At 44.6% G+C, this 19419-nt stretch overlaps 1 long non-coding RNA gene across 5 annotated transcripts; it reads right to left on the bottom strand.

The window, feature by feature from the left end:
• Positions 1-1599: 1599 nt before the first annotated feature.
• On the bottom strand, positions 1600-19200 carry LOC131273998 (uncharacterized). Of its 5 annotated transcripts, XR_011646166.1 has the most exons (5): positions 19112-19200; positions 17934-18153; positions 16808-16989; positions 14235-14367; positions 1600-11831 (listed from the first exon to the last, which is right to left on the bottom strand). It is a non-coding gene; the product is annotated as an uncharacterized lncRNA (long non-coding RNA). The 5 variants fall into 5 exon arrangements; XR_011646164.1 differs by lacking the exon at positions 16808-16989; XR_011646165.1 differs by lacking the exons at positions 16808-16989; positions 19112-19200 and adding an exon at positions 14487-14637.
• Between the last annotated feature and the right edge of the window lie 219 nt (positions 19201-19419).

A 19419-nucleotide genomic window follows, 5' to 3' on the forward strand; every position in this document is an offset into this window, starting at 1 on the left:
GCATTCCCCACAGCTCTGGGCATAGGTTTTTATTTTTCCCACTCAGCCAGCGCTGGTGCTCTAAATTCCCACAGTCTATTACTTGGCAGGCATCAAACTGCGCCATCTGGGACTCCAGACCTTCAGTCACATTTTTAACTAATTTGATGGGGCTAATTGCTTCTTGGGTTTGAAATATCATGGCTAGTAAGATTATTTTCACTTGTAAATTGAGGTCTGAGTTTCTCCTTTGGTAGTCTGATAGGACGGGGCCATTGTTGACTAGGACAATACACACCTCAATTCCCTTCCCACTGCCCCCCAGTCATTGTTTTTTCAGTGTGATCTTTAAGGGAACTGGGGCAGAAATTATTTTCCAAGACTGAGGTGAAGTTGTTGGGAACTTATTGTCCAGTTGAGGTACTGGTCCCTTTACTCGAGTGTAAGGAGTCCAGCCTTTTTCTGCCATTAGGACTGCTGTTTCAGTTGTCAGCAAGACTTGATAAGGTCCTTCCCATGTCGTTTGGAGTTTGGACTCTTTCCACAACTTGATTAGGACCCAGCTGCCAGGTTGGTGTTGGTGGACTGCAAATTCAAGAGGCAGTCTGAGCCAGCAAACCCTGATGTCTGAGGGATGACAAAGTAGAAGACAAGGACAGTATATCATTTTGAAGAAAGAGATCCTTCAACTCAAAGGAGGGGAGTTCTCCAGGCTTCCCAGGGAAGGGCAGACCAGAAAGCATTTCATAAGGAGAAATTCCCAGTTCCTTCCTAGGGGCAGTTTGGATTCTTAACAGACCTACAGGTAAACATTTACCCCATGGTAATTTGGTTTCTAAGACCAACTTAGAGAGATGTTTTCTTAAGGTTTGGTTCATTCTTTCCACTTTCCCTGAGGATTGTGGGTGCAGGGTGTATGGAAATTCCATGTGACACCTAGACCCTGCATAATATTTTGCAACACTCTGGATGTAAAGTGACTACCATTGTCTGAATCTATGTTTTCTACTAACCCATATCCAGGAATGATTTCTTCAAGGATAATTTTTAAAGTCCCTGATGCTGCAGCTGAAGCAAGACGGTATGCTTCTACTCACCCTGTCACATAATCCACAATTACCAGAACATACTTTAGTCTACCTACATGGGCCAATTCAGTATAATCAACCTGAATGCTCTGGACTGGTCTGAGGCCAGGCTCTCTACCCCCTGGCACTTGCTTCCTTAAAACTTTCTTATTAACTTTCTGACAGATTAGGCATGGTTCACTTACTTGTGTGGCTATAGTAGAAAGGCCCATACACCCAAAATGCTTGAGGATGAGGTCATACATGCCCTCTACTCCCCAGTGGCTACCTTGGTGTAAAACTGCTAGTAATTCCCTCATTATTTGCTTATTCAACAACTGCTGGCTGTCTGGGAGGAGCCACTTCCCTTGGCTATCTAAGGATGCCCCAGTTGTTCTAGTTATTTTACTTACTTTTCAGAGAATACAGTGATTCCAATTTCTTTGGGGATTGTTGGAGATTTGGACCTGAAGTGTATCAGGAATGAAAAAAAGAGAAAAAGGAGAGTGAAAGAAAGAGAAAGAAAAAGAAAGAAAGAACAAGAGAGCTGCGATCAGGGGATCTGCGAGTAGAGACTCATCAGACAACTTTATTGTTTACAAGGAGCTCTCTATATACCCCAATCTATGTGATAACAAGCAGGAACATGTAGCCTATGTGAGAACAAGGAGCAACACATAGCCTACGTGACAACAAACAGTAACATGCAGTTAACTGTCAGCATTAGCCACAGTCTAAGGAATTTTTAAAAATCTCATCTGAAGGTACAAAGTCTATGTTTTCTATTCACTACAAAAGGTATGTGCTCATCTTTTCTTTCAGCCTTTAACTGCTTCATCCATTTGACGGGAACTCTTAATTAGTGCATTCCTGAGAGTGCAAGCATAGCCATGGAGACAGCACTAGCATGGAGACAGCACTAGCATGGAGACAGCACTAGCATGGAGACAGCACGTCTCTCCTTGTGAGGCCACTGTGCCTCAGTTTCCAACATCTCCCCTTTTTGTTTTAGTCAAGGTGACTGTGCCTGTCTTAGGTTGCCCTCCTCTGAGAGTCTTACCCGTCATTGACTACCAGCCAAGCTCTTTGACTAGGGGAAGTGATTGAAGTGCTTTTGCTAGCACCAGATTATTCGCATGTCCCTTGGCTATTATGCTTTGCAATGTTCTTTGAAAGCAGTATCCGGCACAGGCAAGAATCATGAGCAACAAAACAAATATGATTAACCCTATTCCGAAAGCTGACAGGAAATGCTGTGATTTCCACCAAGTAACTGGATTAAATTTTGTAATATGTGAAGCATATCTGAGAAAATATCCTTGATATTGGCTACATGAATTTGATTTGGAGACATTTCTAATATTTTTCTTTGTAATTCAATTATTTCCTGAGAGATATTACTTTTCTGGCCTAGCAAATGATTACTCTTTTTTTCTATATCAGATGAATTACAGGCAAGAGGAGTAATACAAAAGTGGCTTTCATTCCAATCACATTTCAATCCCCTTAACAAGTTTAAATTATACAATTTATCTCCAATATGCAAAACAGCTATTTCTAAATCATTAACCCGATTATTTAACTGTTCATCAATGTGTTCTTGGCTATGCCACAAATCAGTAGCATTTTTCTGCCGATCGTGCACGTATTGTTGAGTCTGAACAGTCTCATGCAAAGCGTCAGCAGCAGTTGCAGCAGCTCTGATGTTTCCAATTAGTCCCATTATACTAATTATTAGGAGTCCAATAAATCTTTTCGTCCATTTCATGATTTCTTGCGCCATGTGTAGCAATAGCTGACTTTCAAGTGATGACTGCCATATTCGGTTCATTTGCATGGGAATCCATATACCTCGTCGTCTTCTGGCTATTGTGACGGTGTCTCAATCCTGCAACACACTTTCTGACAGATAAGTACACAAGGCACCATTTTTATAAAACATGGCATTATCTTTTATAGTTATTTTTCCAATAATGAATATGAAAGGATCCCTGACACATGCTTTCAATGGATAGATTTGATTTAATTGTAGATATTAACCTGTTTGACTGTAATTATCAATCCATTCATAAGCAGGGGCAATTCCAAGAAATACTTTCCACAAGTTTTTATGTATATTAAGACTATAGGTGTCATTAATTCAAGGGGTTGGTAACCATTTTCCTTTACATTTCCAAACAGTAAAATTGTTAGTATATACCACTTGTTCACCCAAGAATAGAGATTCCGAAAAAGGACATTGCACATGTCTAACTTCTTGACCCTTGTTAAGTCCATACCATATAAATCTATCATTATATTCATTGGGGGTCTCCATAGAAGCACTTTCCCTCACTATTCAATAGGAATCATTAAAAATGACAGATCCTCTTCCTATATGGCATTCCTGCCATCCCTCTTTTCAGGTTTTTTGGGTGGACAATTATAAATTTGCTTTTCAGTTACTGAAGAATTATATGAAGGAAACAAAGTTATGAATAATTTTGTACCATTATTTGTCATGGTAACCATAGTCCAATTTTTTGTTTGCATGCAAGGGTGACTTTTTCCAATATATAATGGTGTATGATCAAAAGGAAGGATAAGATTATATATTTCCTCCCTTCTGCATCAGGTTTTAAGGGTAGTCTGTCATCTATAGTCCCAGGAAACACATGCGTTTCATTCACAAATATAGGAAATGATGGGTCTCTCCATGTTTCTACCTGGTTGGGATGTACAACAAAGGGCTTACAGTTTGATTGTCTACCTAACAAATATTAGTGGGAGAAAGAATGGGGACCTCAAATCCTTCTCCTTTTACCCATGAGACTGTAAGGGAACTTCCAGAGAATTTGGTTCCTCTGGGGAAATAAGGATCAGGCTGTGCCAGTGTCCACTAGAAATGTAATTTTTTAATGATATGGGCCCACCGTTAGATTTACTAAAGGCTCCCAGTGGGTTTTAGAAGTGAGGAACATCAGACCCCCCGAATCCTCAAAATTCATGAGGGGAATTACCAGAATCTCTTTCATTAAACTCCGGCATTCCCTTTTGAAATGACCCATCCTCCCAGTCAGAGCACCCTGCAGAGCCTTGCATTCTCCTCGTCCCCTTATCTAAATAAGACCAAGTTGAATCTTTATCTTCCCTCTGCCTATTTCCTCCCTGACCCATCTCCAGTCTTTTTCTTACCATTTGATCGACTTTGCTAATCACAACCTTTGCTTTCTGTTTCTGCTTCTCCTTCTCTCTCCTTACAAACACTTTCTGGGACTCTCTCAATAACTCTTCCAATGGCTTATCCATCCATCCTTCTTTTTTCTGAATCTTCTTCTGAATGTCAGGCGAAGACCCTTTTACATAGCTGACTTTTAACATTCCCTGAGCCACAGGATCATCAGGGTCCATCCCTGAATATTTCCTCACTTGGTCCCTCAATCGTTGCAGGTAAGCAGAGGGCATTTCATCCTTCTCCTGGGCTACTTCAAAGGCCTTCTTCAAGTTTTGAGATTTGGGAACGGCCAATTTGATCCCCTGTATAATGGGGTGTCTAAAATCTTTCGTTTGTGTTCTGTCGCCCAGGTCATTATGATCCCAATTAGGGTCTGTGTTTGGGAACTTCTGTTCTGTTGCCATCACCCCCTGTCCAGGTGGATGCTGCCTGTCCCACTCCTTCATAGCTGCCCTCCACACCATTCCTCTTTCTTCTCCTGTAAAGAGGATATTCAGTATGGACATAAGTTCAGGCCAGGTGTATAATCTAGGACCCAGGAATTGATCTACTTGTTCAGCCAGCCCCACTGGATCTTTCATTAGAGATTTCATCTCCTCCTTGAAGTTCCTTACTTCAGTACTTGTCACTGGGGCATTGACATAGCCAATCTCCCCTGGCCCCATTGGGACTTCTCTCAGCGTATACAACGGCTGAATGGAGTTTTGTTCTTTCACTCTCTTCTCCTCAGATGCTCTGGCGAATGGAAAACTGTGTATATCTTTCTTACACTCTTCCAGTTCTTTCCTCAGCTGTTGGTGGGTTGTAACCGGTAAGGCTGTTGACCCTGCTTGATTCTCCAGTTCCCAAGGGTTCAGAATGGGTTCTATTGGGCCCTCCATGTCTAATGACCCTTTTCCTGGGAGGGGAGGGGGAACATGAGGAGGAGGGAGATTAGACAGGGGGTCGCAGGCTTTAGTTTCTACAGCTTTTGTTTCTGCCGCCTTAGTTTCTGCAAGCTTAGTCTTGGAGCCTGGATTTTCAGCTTTCATAGGATAGAAAGTGGCCCCCTTTCCCTTTAACCAGCACATAGCATAGTCAGACGCTTCTTTGGAGAAGGGTGTTTTTCCATTAACATACAGTACAAGGTCAGCACAAAGCCAATCTTCATCTGACCCATATTTTGGCCAGAATACACCAGGCAGTAAAATACTTTCCTTGGTCCAGATACAACAGCAGTATTGAATCATTTTCTTCTTGTCTTTTCCCTTGGTCCAATCACTATTGGTCCAATGCCTTAACATCCTCCCTAGTGGACTATCTGGAGGAATGTCTCTGGGGGATCCTACACATACCCCCTTCTGCTTTTTCCCAGTTGACCGACTGCCTCTGTTTCCCATTCTGAATCTTGTCTGGGTCTCTTTCTTTTGAATCTTTTGCTTTGTCCTTCTCTGGCCCTTTCCCTCAAGGGAGAAGGGAAATGCGAATCGGGACTCTGCACTCACTTCCCGCCGTATGTCACAATTCTCAGGCACACACAGTGAACCTCCGACTCATTAGAAGTCCCATCCACCAAGGTAATACTTAATAGCCTTTCTTCTTACCTTGGTCCATGCATGGAGTCACCTGGCCAATGAGAGGAAGATTTTCCCTTCCCTTTTTCTGGTCCACAATTGGCAGATCTAAGCGTCTGTTCTCGGGCCTTTTGGCTGCAAGAGGTGGGGCCCCTGCCGGTGGAGTCCAAGACCACTTAAACAGCGGAGCGCGCCTTTTCGTCGTCCACCCCAGGGGTCTGCTCTCTGAAGGCTGAGAATCCCAGATGAGTCCCAAACCGGTTGGAAAAAAATCTTCTTCTGGAAGAAAATAAGGCTCACCCAATTGTGGAGAAGAAAATAATTATTCTCAATCTTGCAAGAAGGGGCGCACAACCAGAAAACGTGGCTGGCGCACCAAGCAAACAAAAATGCCACAATTTATAGCCCTAAGCCTAGCACGCAAGCCCTTCCTCTGTTTCTTCAGATTGGATACTTCAGAAGTGACAGCCTATCCGAGAAGATCTAACTTGCCCACGCAAAAGTTTGTGATTCACCGCTTCCGTCATCATATTCCAACCATTTTAGTTTTTACGTCCTCCTCTTTGCCAAATAAGGAATGGAATTTAGTGCTGAATTGGTATTTACTTAGCTCTTTCTTGGTCATTTTTTGACTGCCTATAGCACTGGCTTAACTGATTTCCTTTCTTTCTGCTTAACATGGGAGTGGGAGACTGAGGCAGTAGGCTGCCAGGTTACATTAAAAAATATTTTCTTCCTTTATGTGAAAACTAATCTAATCTTTGTTTCTTACATTACGGAATGACTACAAGCAAAGGCCAGCAGGAAGTAGTTACAGAAAAGAGAGCATCGCCCTTCATCACCTCTTTAAGACAAAAGTATAAACCCTTTAAGGGTAAAATAAAATTAATAGATGGATCTGGAGCCACAGGAAATGCAGGTAAATGCCAGTGGCCCCCAGGCTATGGGTGGGAGGATGTTTATCTCTTTGTAGATAAAACTAAGTTGTGCCTGAGGGACAGTGAGAAGTGCAGCCCTGCCCTTGATAATCATGGCAACCACTCCAGTCCTGGGAAACAATTTAGCAATGCAAACTCTATATACATACCAGTCAGTCCAGAGAGATTCTCAAAATAGGGATGCCGAATCTTAAATAAAATTAAACTTTGCTTCAAGGGGAAATAAAATATAGCCTGTGCTTGAATTCAAAATTATCTAATTCTGTATCCAACTGTGCCTAGAAATTCAATTAAGTAATATAGGCCCTTTAGACTTTGAATGTTCAGAAAGAATGTGTATTCAAAGTTGCATCCAGAGGGAATTTGGCCTATATGTTAATTCAAAACCTTTATGCTAACTCAAAAGCTGTCTGGTACTCAGGCAAACACTTAACAAAGAAAGTCATTTTTTTTTTTTCATAAAATCACCATGTGACTCCCCACCCTGTACAAAAGGAACTTGAAAATCTTGTTGCAGCTCAGGTATTCAACAGACAAGTCCTGAGTCCTGCTGGCCTTGCTGAAATCTTTTTCCTTCCCAAGATCATTCCAGAGTCCTGGCCTTTCTATATGCAAATAATTGAATCTCTCTCCACTTCTACAACAGTAAATGAAAAAAAAAAAAAAAAAAGAAAGAAAACAATGACTAAACTATCAGGAATTCAAATCCAGCAACATACTAAGAGAATAATATACCATAACCAAAGAGGTTGCTACTCAAGAAACGCAATGAGAATTCATCATTAGGAAACTACTAATGTGATCAATATGTTCACAGAGTAAGGGATAATGATGAGTATTTTGATAGACACTGAAAAACCACTTGTACAATTCAACATTCAATCCTAATTTTAAAAATACACTCTTGTTAATTTGGAACTGAAGGGAATTTTCTTTACTTTATAAGGGGTAATTATCCAAAACCAACAACAAGCAATAAACAATAGTGCAAAACCAGAAACAGTCACATTAGTGGAAAGGAGACAGGAAGGTCTGCTATCACTCCTTCCAGGCAACACTGTTCTGGAAGCTTTACCAATGCAACAACAAAAGGAAAAGGAAAAGGTCCAAAATCTGGAAAAGAACAATCATGGTTATCGTTATTGGCATAGAATTTCATTTACACAGAAAACTCAATGCAATTAACTAGAAACAAATATGAGAATGAATAAGATTTATGATGTCTATATTGGTTAAAGTGGCTACATATGAGATAGACAAAATTCAATGCCATTCCCTAGTATCCTAATATCTTATTAGAAAATATCATGAACTTCCAGTTAAAAGGGCTAGATTAAATATATACATTCGTAGCTGCTTCCTCCCAGAAACAATTATAATGACAGTAAAGGAATAAAGAAGAGAATAGCCCATAAGGATGAAGACAAAGGAAGAGGAATTAAAAGAAGACAAGAAATGGCAACAAAAGTTTGGAGGCTAGCAATGGGTAAATGAATAGTAAGTGATTTAGCAGTAATGGGGGGAGTGAGTAAAAAGTGGGACAATCCATGCTATAGAACACTGGCAAGCTCACAATTCACAAGTATCCATTACCTCTAAAGGCAGGGTAGGCTGAAAACAGGAAAACTGTTTATAAGAGTTTTATGGAGACCATTGAGACATACCCATTCACTCCTCTACCTCCCGTAACCAGGCATTAGCCCCTTCCAGAAGAGAAAGGAGGTTTATACCAGGAGAGGTTTGCACAGCCAGGCTGAAAGCAGAGGGATTCAGGACACATCTCTATACCAAACGGTAAAATGCCGCATCTCCTTACCCCACTAGGCCAGTAGAAGACTGGCAGCTGAGCTTCTATCTTTCTAGCAAAAGACTGGAGGACTCCTTTGTGATGAAACTGACAGGCTTGAGAGGAACAAGAAAGAATCACATGTAGGAAGGTTCCAGCCAGCCACCTGTGGCCCTTCAGTGAAATTCAGCAGTTACCAAGACCTGGCCAAAAACAGAGCTAGAAATTTTTGAAAAAGCCAAAGGGGCTTGCCCCAGGTGATAACAAAACATAAAGATATAACAATGAAAACAGTGTGGTTCCAATAAAGGAAAAGTGAGCTCAGTGAAATGCAGTCAAGAATCCAGAAACAAGCTCATACAGTTCATATTAGATAGAGTTGGTGTTGGAGAAAAAAAGTACTCACTGGGACACAGAGACTGATATGACCACAGGCAGAGAATATATTGAGGAGCTCTCCCATTGGAGGGGGTCTGAAGAACAGACTTCAGCCCCAAAACCACCATGGTGGGGGTCTGAAGAGAGACTTCAGCCCACTCCTGGAAGGGGGGGAATTGAATTTTTGAATTGACACAGAACTTTCCTAGGTGGGGAAATGATGGTCAGTGAGAGAGGGTTGAGGGACCCAGTGAGGTACAGGGGCCAATGGGGAGCCCTAGAGGTGAAAAATTTCCCTTGTATGGCTAGAGGGTAGTGGTATAGGGAGTTAAGTTTTCTTGGAAAGCTGGAGGACTGGCTGTTTCTTAGATCTGTAGGGAGTAAAGGGTTTCTTTATCTCCCTTTGACATGCAGGCACTGAAGGTTTTCATCTCCCTCTGATATGCACATAGTTGAGATCTCTGTCTCCCTTTACTCCTGCCTCTACCTGGTTTCTTTGTTTAAACTGCAGGAAAGTGCAATATCCTTAGACATATAGGCTTATGAGGGAGGGGGTAGCCTTTCCCCAGTGCATATGATGGTAACTGAGCTACAGCTTGTTAATTACTGCAAACCTCTAACACTTGGCTTACCAATTGAGTGAAGAACAGGTTATGATTTAATATTTGAGCAAAAGTAGATGACTATCTCACAATAGTCTCAAAAACAAATTCCAGGTGATTAACCATATAAAGGTAAAAATAAACAAATATAGGTACTAGAATATAGCAAAGTGTTATTTCAATCCTGGCACAGAAAGGAGTTTTTAAGATTGATTAAAAAAAAAAAATCGAAGAATCCCTAAAGTAAAAGACTGATAAACATGAATACCATAGAATTAAGTTTCTGTTCAAGAAAAGGTATCATCAAAGACAAAATTACCACTTCTGGTTATGGTGGAATAATTCAACTAGCCCTTTTGCTGCAAGCAATGAGGGAACTGGACAAAATACATGAAATAATTGTTTTTAGATATTGAACAGGCAGAGCAAAACTGAGACAAGGACGCCTTCCAACCCCCTGCGTTTCTTCCTGGAGGCTCTTTCTGGATGAGGTCATGCAAGAAGGGGCTTTTCAAATGGGGCATGACAGTCTCGCTGAGCTGAGGCAAGGGCCAAGTGGGATGGGAGCTTCAGGAGACTGAGAGCAGTGGAAATTTACAGAGGAGGAACACTGCAGAGGCTTGTCTCCAGAATTCTGCATAGTGTTCCCTGTGCATGCACACAATGGCTATAAGAGATAAACAAGCAAAAGCCAAGGGGAGGAGCTAGAATCTGGAAGTCTATGGAAGCTGCAAGACAAAGGAGAGGGCATCTCCAAAAGATAAAAGTCCAGCAACCTGAGAATTGTCAGCTGGACAGAGTGCTGCTGACCCCGGGAGGAAACAAGTCTTCTAACCTCTTACTAGAACTAGATAGAAGTTCAAAATGCTGATGCACCTACTTCCTCATGAGCCTTTTACCTAGACAAGGTGAGAATGGCACCTCAGTCCAACCCCAGGTTTTATCCCACTCAGAATTCTACCTTAAGCAATGGAAACAAGGAACTGATTTAGGGAGAGCATAGCCAATTTTCCTGAGAGTGTATCCAAGACTGTTGTGTTTGGAACAAAGAATGATCCTTCTTTAATCAGAATAAAGTATCATGTCCTAACAGAGATGTGCAATGTCTGCATCAACAGTAATGAAATGGAAACAAGAAAAATTCCATTTTCAGTAAGGACCCAAATGTTTTTCCATGTCTTTTTAATAAAGAAAAATAGAACCAAAAAAATTAACAAGCCAAGGGCTTTCATTCATTCATCAAGTGTTTACTGAGGACCTGCTGGGTGACAGCCTGTGCTGGTTGTGGAGGTGGACACTGAGGAGCACACCAGGGCACACCATTGGTCCCCCTGCTTATGTGGGGTCAATGTCTTGAAGTGGGATCAGAACCAGTATCTAGGTTCTCAGCTTCTTCTCAAGAAAGAATTCAAGGACAAGCCACAGATTAATCAGGCAAGCAAAGAATGTAATGGGGTTGAGGAAAGAGAAGGAAAGTATACCTGCAGGGATGCAGGCAAGGGGGGGAAATGCAAAGTTCTGCCATGGGGTCCGTGATTTATGGGGGTACAGGACTCCAGGTGTGCCCTGATTGGCATACTTGAGACACAGCAGGGGAACTCTACTGGGTGATCCAATTAGCGTGTTAGGGGCTGGGTTAGGGGATGCTGGTGGGTGGTGATTGGCTCCTGGCTGCTGTCCATGAGCTCTGCAGGCTGTGCTGACCGACGGTGATAAGCCTCTGGTCACTGTCAATGAAGCAAGAGGTAACCTGAAAGTGGGTGGGGGTTGGGGTGCTGCCCCCCTTGCCCTATCCCTCTTTCCGCCATGTAATGAGGTTGCCTCCTGATCACAGAGCCGCTGGGTGTGTGCTGTGTGCTGTAAGCTGCAGGGTGTGTGCTTCTTAGCTGCCCCTTCCTAATTTGCCCCTGTGCTCAGCACATTCATGCTAGCCAGCAGGCCAGTGCCTCAGTTTCTCTTGCCAGGCTTATTAGGTTTTTCTGCCCCCTCCTCCTTAGGTCCCTATTCTATCCTGACTCCAAAGGGTTAAACAGAGTTCAAGGCAGGACACCCAGGAGGCCAAGTGGAAGCCCCAGAGAGCAAGCAGAGGCCAGAGGCTCACAGGCAGCATGGAGGAGGCCCACAGCTGGCCGCCGGGAGGGACCCCTCAGCTCTGCTCTGCCCTCAGGCCACGTCATGACCCATGGATTTCTTGCAGAAACACTGGTAGGTGGCATCACAGTATATGTCATTCCACATCTGCTGAGTATGGACACAGTCCTCCGTGGGCCTGTTCCTGTGCTGCCAGTTGTCCAGCTGCTCCTTGCTCAAAAACCTGGAAATAGAGAGATGTTATTCAGCTAGACACAGGCAGTGGTCCTTGTCCCTGCTGTGACACATGGAGCTAAACTGACGTGGCTCCCCAGTCCCCTTGCAGCCCCAGAAAAGGGACAGAGCTGCAATGCCTATGGGCCTGGGTCTGCTGAGGACATCCTAAGTCACTGATGATCCAAGGATGGGGAGGGTGTCTGTGAGGCGGCAAGTTGGGGAGAGGGGAGGGGAGGGGTCTTTCCTTTCAACTTCCACCCCAGAACTCGCACTTCCCTGCAGAGCTGGACCCCTCCCTGCACCTTCCCTGGTGTGTCCAGGGTCTAAGCAGCAGCCAGGGCCCCTCGGGGAGGCCCAGCTTCCCGTCACGTGACTGTCCCTACCTAGTCCCAGCCCTGGATACGAAGTGTGCTGTCCTGGGACAACATCTGGCCAGAGCTTCTCAGGATGCTTTACAAAGCAGCACGGCCTTTTTCACACCCACACAACAGTCTCAGGAGCACCCTGTGGCCTGGGTGGTAATGTCAACTGAAATGACCAGAGCTAGTGAGGTCTTTTATAACCTAGACACATCCTTAGGCCGACCCCAGATGTCCAGTTGGCCACCCTGTGCCTCGATGGCCTTGGTGCTCCTCAAATCGAATGTGAGTGCCTGGCCTTCCCAGGAAGCCTGGGTCTCCTGTTCACATGCCCTCCACAGCCATGGGATTGACTGACATTAAAATCGAGATTGATCTGCACCTGTGGACCAGGGATTGTGTGGGGGGGTGCCGCTGCCACCCAGACGCTGCACACCGGCCCAGTCTGCTCTCAGTGCAGAAATTCCAAGGCAAGCATGACCAAATAACAGCAGAAAACAGTGCTGGAATGCGGGACTCGGCAATTTTGCACAGGAAGCTTTGGGACATGTTGTTTCCTCTAGTCTTCTCAAAGTTGGGGCAAAACTGAACAAACGAGATGAGCTGGGTGCTTCGGAAAGTGCAAAAGCTACTAGTGAGCCCTATTCTCCTCTATCAGTAGAAACAATAGAAATTTATGAAGTTGCTGCAGAAAATCCAGGACTTGTCAACAAATCTTGTTACCCAGGGGGTAACAAGAAGACACTGGGGAAGTGGACTTGGCCCAGTGGATAGCGCATCTGCCTACTCCATGGGAGGTCTGTGGTTCAAAAACTAGGCCTCCATGACCCGTGTGGAGCTGGTCTACGCACAGTGCTGATGTGCGCAAGGAGTGCCGTGGCTCACAGGGATACCCCCACGAGGACAGCCCCATGCGCAAGGAGTGCGCCCTATAAGGAGAGCCGCCCAGCACAAAAGTGCAGCCTGCCCAGGAATGGCACGGCACACACAGAGAGTTGATGCAGCAAGATGACACAACAAAAGAAACAAAAAAACAAAAACAACAACAAGAACTCACAGCAAATGGACATAGAGAACAGACAACTGGGGCGGGGGGAGAGAGAAATAAATAAAATAAAAAATAAATCTTTAAAAAAAAGAAGAAGATACTGAGTAAACCTTCAGAAATTGTTCAATGAAGGAATAGAGCAGCATTTGAGAAATATGTAACATCTATTTAGGAATGAAAATAAACTAATGTGAAGCAACTTAATCCAGAATACTTATTTTAAATTGTGGTGGATAGAGGTTTAAAATAGCAACTTGTAGTAATATCAATGGAAAAGCTACATTTAGCACCTATACTACTGAAATAAACTTTCAAATGATTGCAGATAAACATAATACAGGGTGTTTCTTTTTTTTTCACAGCACTCTGAGACATGGGCTACACTCTAGTTATTATATTCAGAATTCACAAAATGACCTGAAAATAAAAACTACTTCTAAAAATTATGTAATTCAAGGGTAACATTGTTATCATAAACCTTCTATAATAGTGTAACTATTGCTTATTATCCTACTAATGAAACATTCAACTGCATTTTAAAAAGTTAAGATTCTGGAAGTGGCTGTCGCTCAATCAGTTGAGCTTCCATCTACCATATGGGAGGCCCTGGGTTCGTGTCCTGGGGCCTCTTTGTGAAGGCAGGCTCGCCCGTACCTCACAGAGAGCTGCTGGCATGCAAGTGCTACGTAGAGCCGACTCAGCAAGGTGACACAGCAAAAAGGGAGGCAAGTAGAAACACAGAAAAGCACGCAGCAAATGGACACAGAGAGCAGACCACAGGCAAGTCTCAAGGATGGGGTGGGATAAATTCAAAAATGAATACAGAGATGCAGAAGACTGCACAGTGAATAGACATAGAGAGCAGATGGCAAGCAAGCCTCAAGGGGGGGGGGATAAAAAAAAAATCAAGACTGATGACAGGAGAGGAAGCCCAAAGGGACCTGAGGGGCTGAGGGAAAAGCATGCTCCCTCATGCTCTCAGGGTGCCCACCCTACCACCGACCTCTGCCTTGCCCTGCTGCTGACATCTGTCGACTTCAGGGAATCTCCCTCAGTCACTGAGGACAGTGGGGTTTGTTGTCCAGGTTTCCACCTCCAGTGCAAGATGCTCAGAGGAATTCAGTATTGTTCCCTGCCTGACAGGAGACATGAAGGTTATGGGCTGTGCCCTCCCCTAGAAGAAGAAGGTAAAAGCATCAAAGGCCCTTGTCACTCACCAACCCTGTCAGAACCACCCCAAGCCCCCAGCTCTGACCTGCTTTTCCTGAGAGGTCACCGATGCCAGGTGAGCTCCTTGGGACACACAGAACTGCTCAGCCTCCTCCAAGACTTCTTGACATCAGAAAAGTCATACAAGCTCCCCCTGAAGAACTTCCAGCCTTGCAGGAGCAGCCAGAGAAGCTGAGCTGCAGCAGAGGTGGGAGGAGAGGGAACCAGGGGCTGATGGTGGATGTCCCAGAGCTGGCCTTCCTGAACCCGCCAGCAGCTGGCCACTGAGGCCCATGTCCTTGGGGCTTGGTTCCCCAAGGGCAAGTGCTGCTGAGACCATGCCTCCATCCCACTACCCAATTCCCCAGGAAGCTGCAGCTCAAGACGCCTGGCTCAGTACTCCTGGGACACTCGGCTCTGCTACCCAGAAAAACTCTCTGTTGAGACATGTGCTTTCTGACCATGTCACTTTATTTCCCATCTCATTACTGCCACCATGCAGTCTCCATCTCAATTCCCGCCATCTCTCGAGGAAGTTGTCCATCCATCCAGAGTCTCCCTTACTTCCTTGATTTGATCTCCATCCACTCTGGCTGCCCACACTCATGACTATCCCAGGACTTCCTCATCACCTGCTCTAACTGCCCTCACAGGTGTCACACACTAAGAGCTCATCCTGTCACCAGGAGCCCCAAGTCTCAGCTCTTTCCTCCCTCCTTGTCACCACATCCTGCTCTTTAGTATCATCTCTACCTCAGCTATTGAAATGGAGCCACAACACTCATTTCTTCATTCATATCTTCAACATTCATACATTCATTGTTTGACATTCCTCAGCTTCTGTGAGCCAGGGACTGCTATAAAAAGACCAGTAAGACACGATTCATGCCCTCGAGGAATTTACAGTCTTGTGAAATGAGACAGATGTAAGAAGGGGACAGATGATGAACTAATTAAATGCCACCTGCAGGTTAGAATAGAGGCATGAAAGAGGGTGTAGTCTCTGTCACCTGGGCTGGGGGGGCTTAGCAAGGGAATCTGGGATGAGATATTCCTTGAGATGAGTCTTTAAAAAAAAATTGAGGGGGTGGGGAATGGGAAATTAATACTCAATTGGTAGAGAGTTCCCATTTGGGGCCAAGGAAAACTTCTAGCCAGAAAAGATGATGATGGTAGCACAATATTGTGAATGTATATACTGAAAGAGTTAAAATGGGAGCTTTTCTGTTATGTATATGTTACCACAGTAAAAATTTTTTAAAGAAACAGAACTGTACAAAACAAAGTGTGAAGCCTACTCTAAACTATGGACTATAGTTAATCATATGATAATAATAATGTTGGTTCATCGATTGTAACAAATGTACCCACTAAGGGAAAACATTAATCATGGGCAAAGCTCTCTACCTTCCGCAGGATATTTCTCTAAGCCTACAACTGCTGTAACATTTTTTAAAAAATTTTTAATCAGGAAAACACTTTGAAAAAAAAACTGTAGAAGAGTTTGCCAGGGGATCATTTCCAAGAAAAGCCTTCCAGACAGGGGAAATGGCAGGTGCAAAGGCAAGCAGGCACAAAAGGGCATGGCACGAGCTGATCTATGCAAAACCTGGGGTGTGGCCAGCATGCAAGGGGTGGGAGTGGAGCCTGGAGAGCCTTCCAGCACTACATCTTATGCCCATAAGAAGGAATTTGGATTTTTCCCTGTGCGCAATGGGAGGCCCTGAAGGGTTTTATGGATGGCACAAATTTGCACTGTAAATATTTCAATGTGGTGCAATATGCAGGTTCAACAAGAAAAAAAGGCCATCCTGCTTGGGCCAGAAACATCCATCAGAACCCAACTGCAAAGATCTCAGGGAGAGACAGGCCATGGGGACCACGAGTTCTCAAAGTGTGTTCTTTGGATGAGCAGCATCGCACCTCCTGGGAACTTGGTAGAAATGCCCCTTCTCTAGGCCCAGCGCAGACCTGCTTTTTCAGAAATTGTATCTGAACAGTCTGAGTTTTAACAAAGCCATGTGAGATTCTTATGCTCTCTGACGCCTCAGAACCAGTTGAAAAAACCAGGGGTGGCTAAATTATAGCCCATCAGCAGCCTCTTTTTATAAATAGTGTCACTGGAGCAGCCACGCCGATTCATTTACACGTTCTCTTCGGCTGCTTCAGCAGTGCAAGATGACAGCGCTGAGGAGCTATGACAGAGACTGTGGTCCACAGGTCTCAATTTTACTATTTGGGCCCTTAAGGAATAGTTAAAGTAATGATACTCTACCCTGACTGTCCATGTTTTAAGACTTCCTGGTGCTCAGGCTGCATCCCAACCAAAAGAAATCAGATTTCTGTACATGAGTCCCAGGCATGTACTTGGGTGACTCCAGTGCACAGCCAGGATGGAGCACCTCTCAGTCCATACTAAAGCAGGAGGGCAGCAGTGGGGCTTGAGGAGAGGCAGGAAGGAGGAAAGACTTCCAGGCACTGGTCCGCATGGCCAGTGATTCCTTAGACTCGACTGGAAACATGGGCAAAGAGCAGGGGCTCGGCACTGCCTGCCAAGCCCTCATTTGTCAGCCCCCATCTCTCCAGCAGCTTCTCCCAACCATCCCTTCTCTCCCCCAGCTCCCTACAGGCATCCTCCTCCTTAGCTAGTGACCTCCTATGCCACCCAGAAACAGATGTGGTTAACAGCAGCTCTCGCAGTCTCCTGTTCCCACATCTGCACAGTAGGGTGCTCATCAAATTCCACACCTGCTCCCTTCCCAGCCTCAGAGATTCAAGTACCATCCCAACCCTCTTCAAGGCCAGTCACTCATCGTGCATTTCACTCTCCTCCCTCTCTCCTCCCCTATCTTCAACATCCACCTCTTTGCTGTTTCCTTTCTGTAAACCCCAGGTGAAGCCTGTCTGAATCTGGAGACTGTCTCTCAAGTTTACCAAAATATTAGTGGGGGTTTGGGGGAGGGTTCACTTGGAAGTCATGGAAATTTTCATGGCAATACAGATGCTTGTTTTCTCATCTTGCAATTTTTCCATATTTGCCACACTGTTTATAATTAATAGAAACATGTTATAATGGTGAAATAGATGATGTGCATTGTTTTTTACTCTTCCCCTCATCTCTCCTTCGCTCTCAGCTACATTCCTTGATAGACTCATGTACCTGATCAATTCATGCCCAGTAACCATGATCTGCTTCCACCGAAACTTCATTTATGACTTTTGAATTGCCCAGCTTCAGTGGATGCTTTTCATTTCTTATTTTACATGGCCTCTCTGGCATGTGCCAGAACTGACCACTCCCATCTTGAAATTCTCTCCTCTTTTGGCTTTCCCACATGCACATCTCCCAATTCCCCTGTCCTCAGTTGGTTCACACACATCTTTCCCTTCTTGCATCCTGAAGGTTGATTCCTGGCCCCACTCTCAGCCCTCTTCTGCATTTTGCCTCATGCAAACCCCACCACTCCCACTGCTGCAATGAGAACCCACATACCCGGGGCACCCAAGCCTGTGTCTTCAGCCCTGGCCTCTCTCCTCAACTCCAGACAGCCTGCAGGCGATGTCCACTTGGATGTCCCCCAAAGCACCACAGACAGCATGTTCAAGTCTTGTTGCTCCTCTTCCTCCTTAATTCCTCAGTTGGGGACCCTCCACGGCCACCCAAGTCAGAATCTCAAGGTTCTCCTTAAAACCCTTCAGGGCCTCCACATTTCCTGGAGGATGAAAGCCAAGCTCACTCACAGGCCTCCCAATCTAGCATGTGTCTCTCCAGTCCTGCCCACCCCTCTAGCCCAGTGTTTTTCAAATTGTAATCACCGACCCATTAGTGGGTCATAAAATTGGTTTATCAGTTTTGACATGCTTTGCTCTTTTTTTTAAAGAATAGAATATAAAATGTCAGAGTGAGTTCATGCAGTAAAGGTTTTGCTTTTTGAAACTTGCATAGATAAATTACATAGATGATTAGATAGATAGATGACAGATAAGTAGATTTCCTTCCCCCTTCCACAAAAGTTTCCTTCTCACCTTTCTTGTTGCATCCGCCCTCTCAGTTCCCAGTACTTGCTTCTAACTTAACACCTCTTTCACCAATCTATATGACTTTGCTTACTGGTCTGTCTCCACCTTGCATCTTGTAACCTTCTCAAGAGCAGGCGTCCTGTCTTATTCATCTTTAACCCCTGACACATGGGAGATGTTCATGAAAGTTTTCTCAGATATATGCTCGAATGCTGCCTACTAGCTTAAGTGCGTGACCTGTGTTGATTCATTTGATCCTCCCTGTGAAGCAAATCCTATTGCCCCATTTTGCAAGTGATACTCAGAAAAGGTAAGCAACTTGTACTAGTTCACATCATTTGTGATAGCTGGAAGTCACAAACAGGTTGTCTACTCCCACAAGCACACTCTGCCATTACCACACACCTCATCACAAAGATCCGGTTTGCCAAAGGAGAAATTTTGTGGAGAGATTATTAGCCACCTGAGAGCAAGGACATAGCTTCTCAGGTCTTCTGTGCTACTGCTGGGGCACAGAGGAGGTGTGTTTATTGGATTTGTTCTCTCTCCACCACCCTTGCCCTTTCCCGGATGGGACTCATGCTTGAGGCTAAAGAGGCTAACTTCCCAGCAACTCTGCCCTCTCCAGGGTGGACCCTCCCTACCACTTACTTTGGTTCCTTTGTAGCTGATCCTGTGAAGCACAGGCTGCACAGAGGGTGTCCGGGCTGTTCTGCTGCTCCTCGATTTTCACATGTAGCCTGTTGATATTACTCACATTAACTTGAAGCCTCTATATCTCAGCCTGTGCCTCCTGCAGGCTGTTTTCTCACATGTGGGTCTGGGAATTTAAGGCAGCACACTTCATTCCTTGTTTTAGGGTCTCTAACTCTCCCCTGGCATTTTCCAACTCTGCTCTTACTCCTGGGAGCTCAGCTTTTGTCTGCTCCATACCGCCCTTTGCCATTTGGGTCTGGGCA

Source organism: Dasypus novemcinctus, chromosome 17 (assembly GCF_030445035.2).
Source record: "Dasypus novemcinctus isolate mDasNov1 chromosome 17, mDasNov1.1.hap2, whole genome shotgun sequence".
In the NCBI taxonomy this organism is placed as follows: domain Eukaryota; kingdom Metazoa; phylum Chordata; class Mammalia; order Cingulata; family Dasypodidae; genus Dasypus; species Dasypus novemcinctus.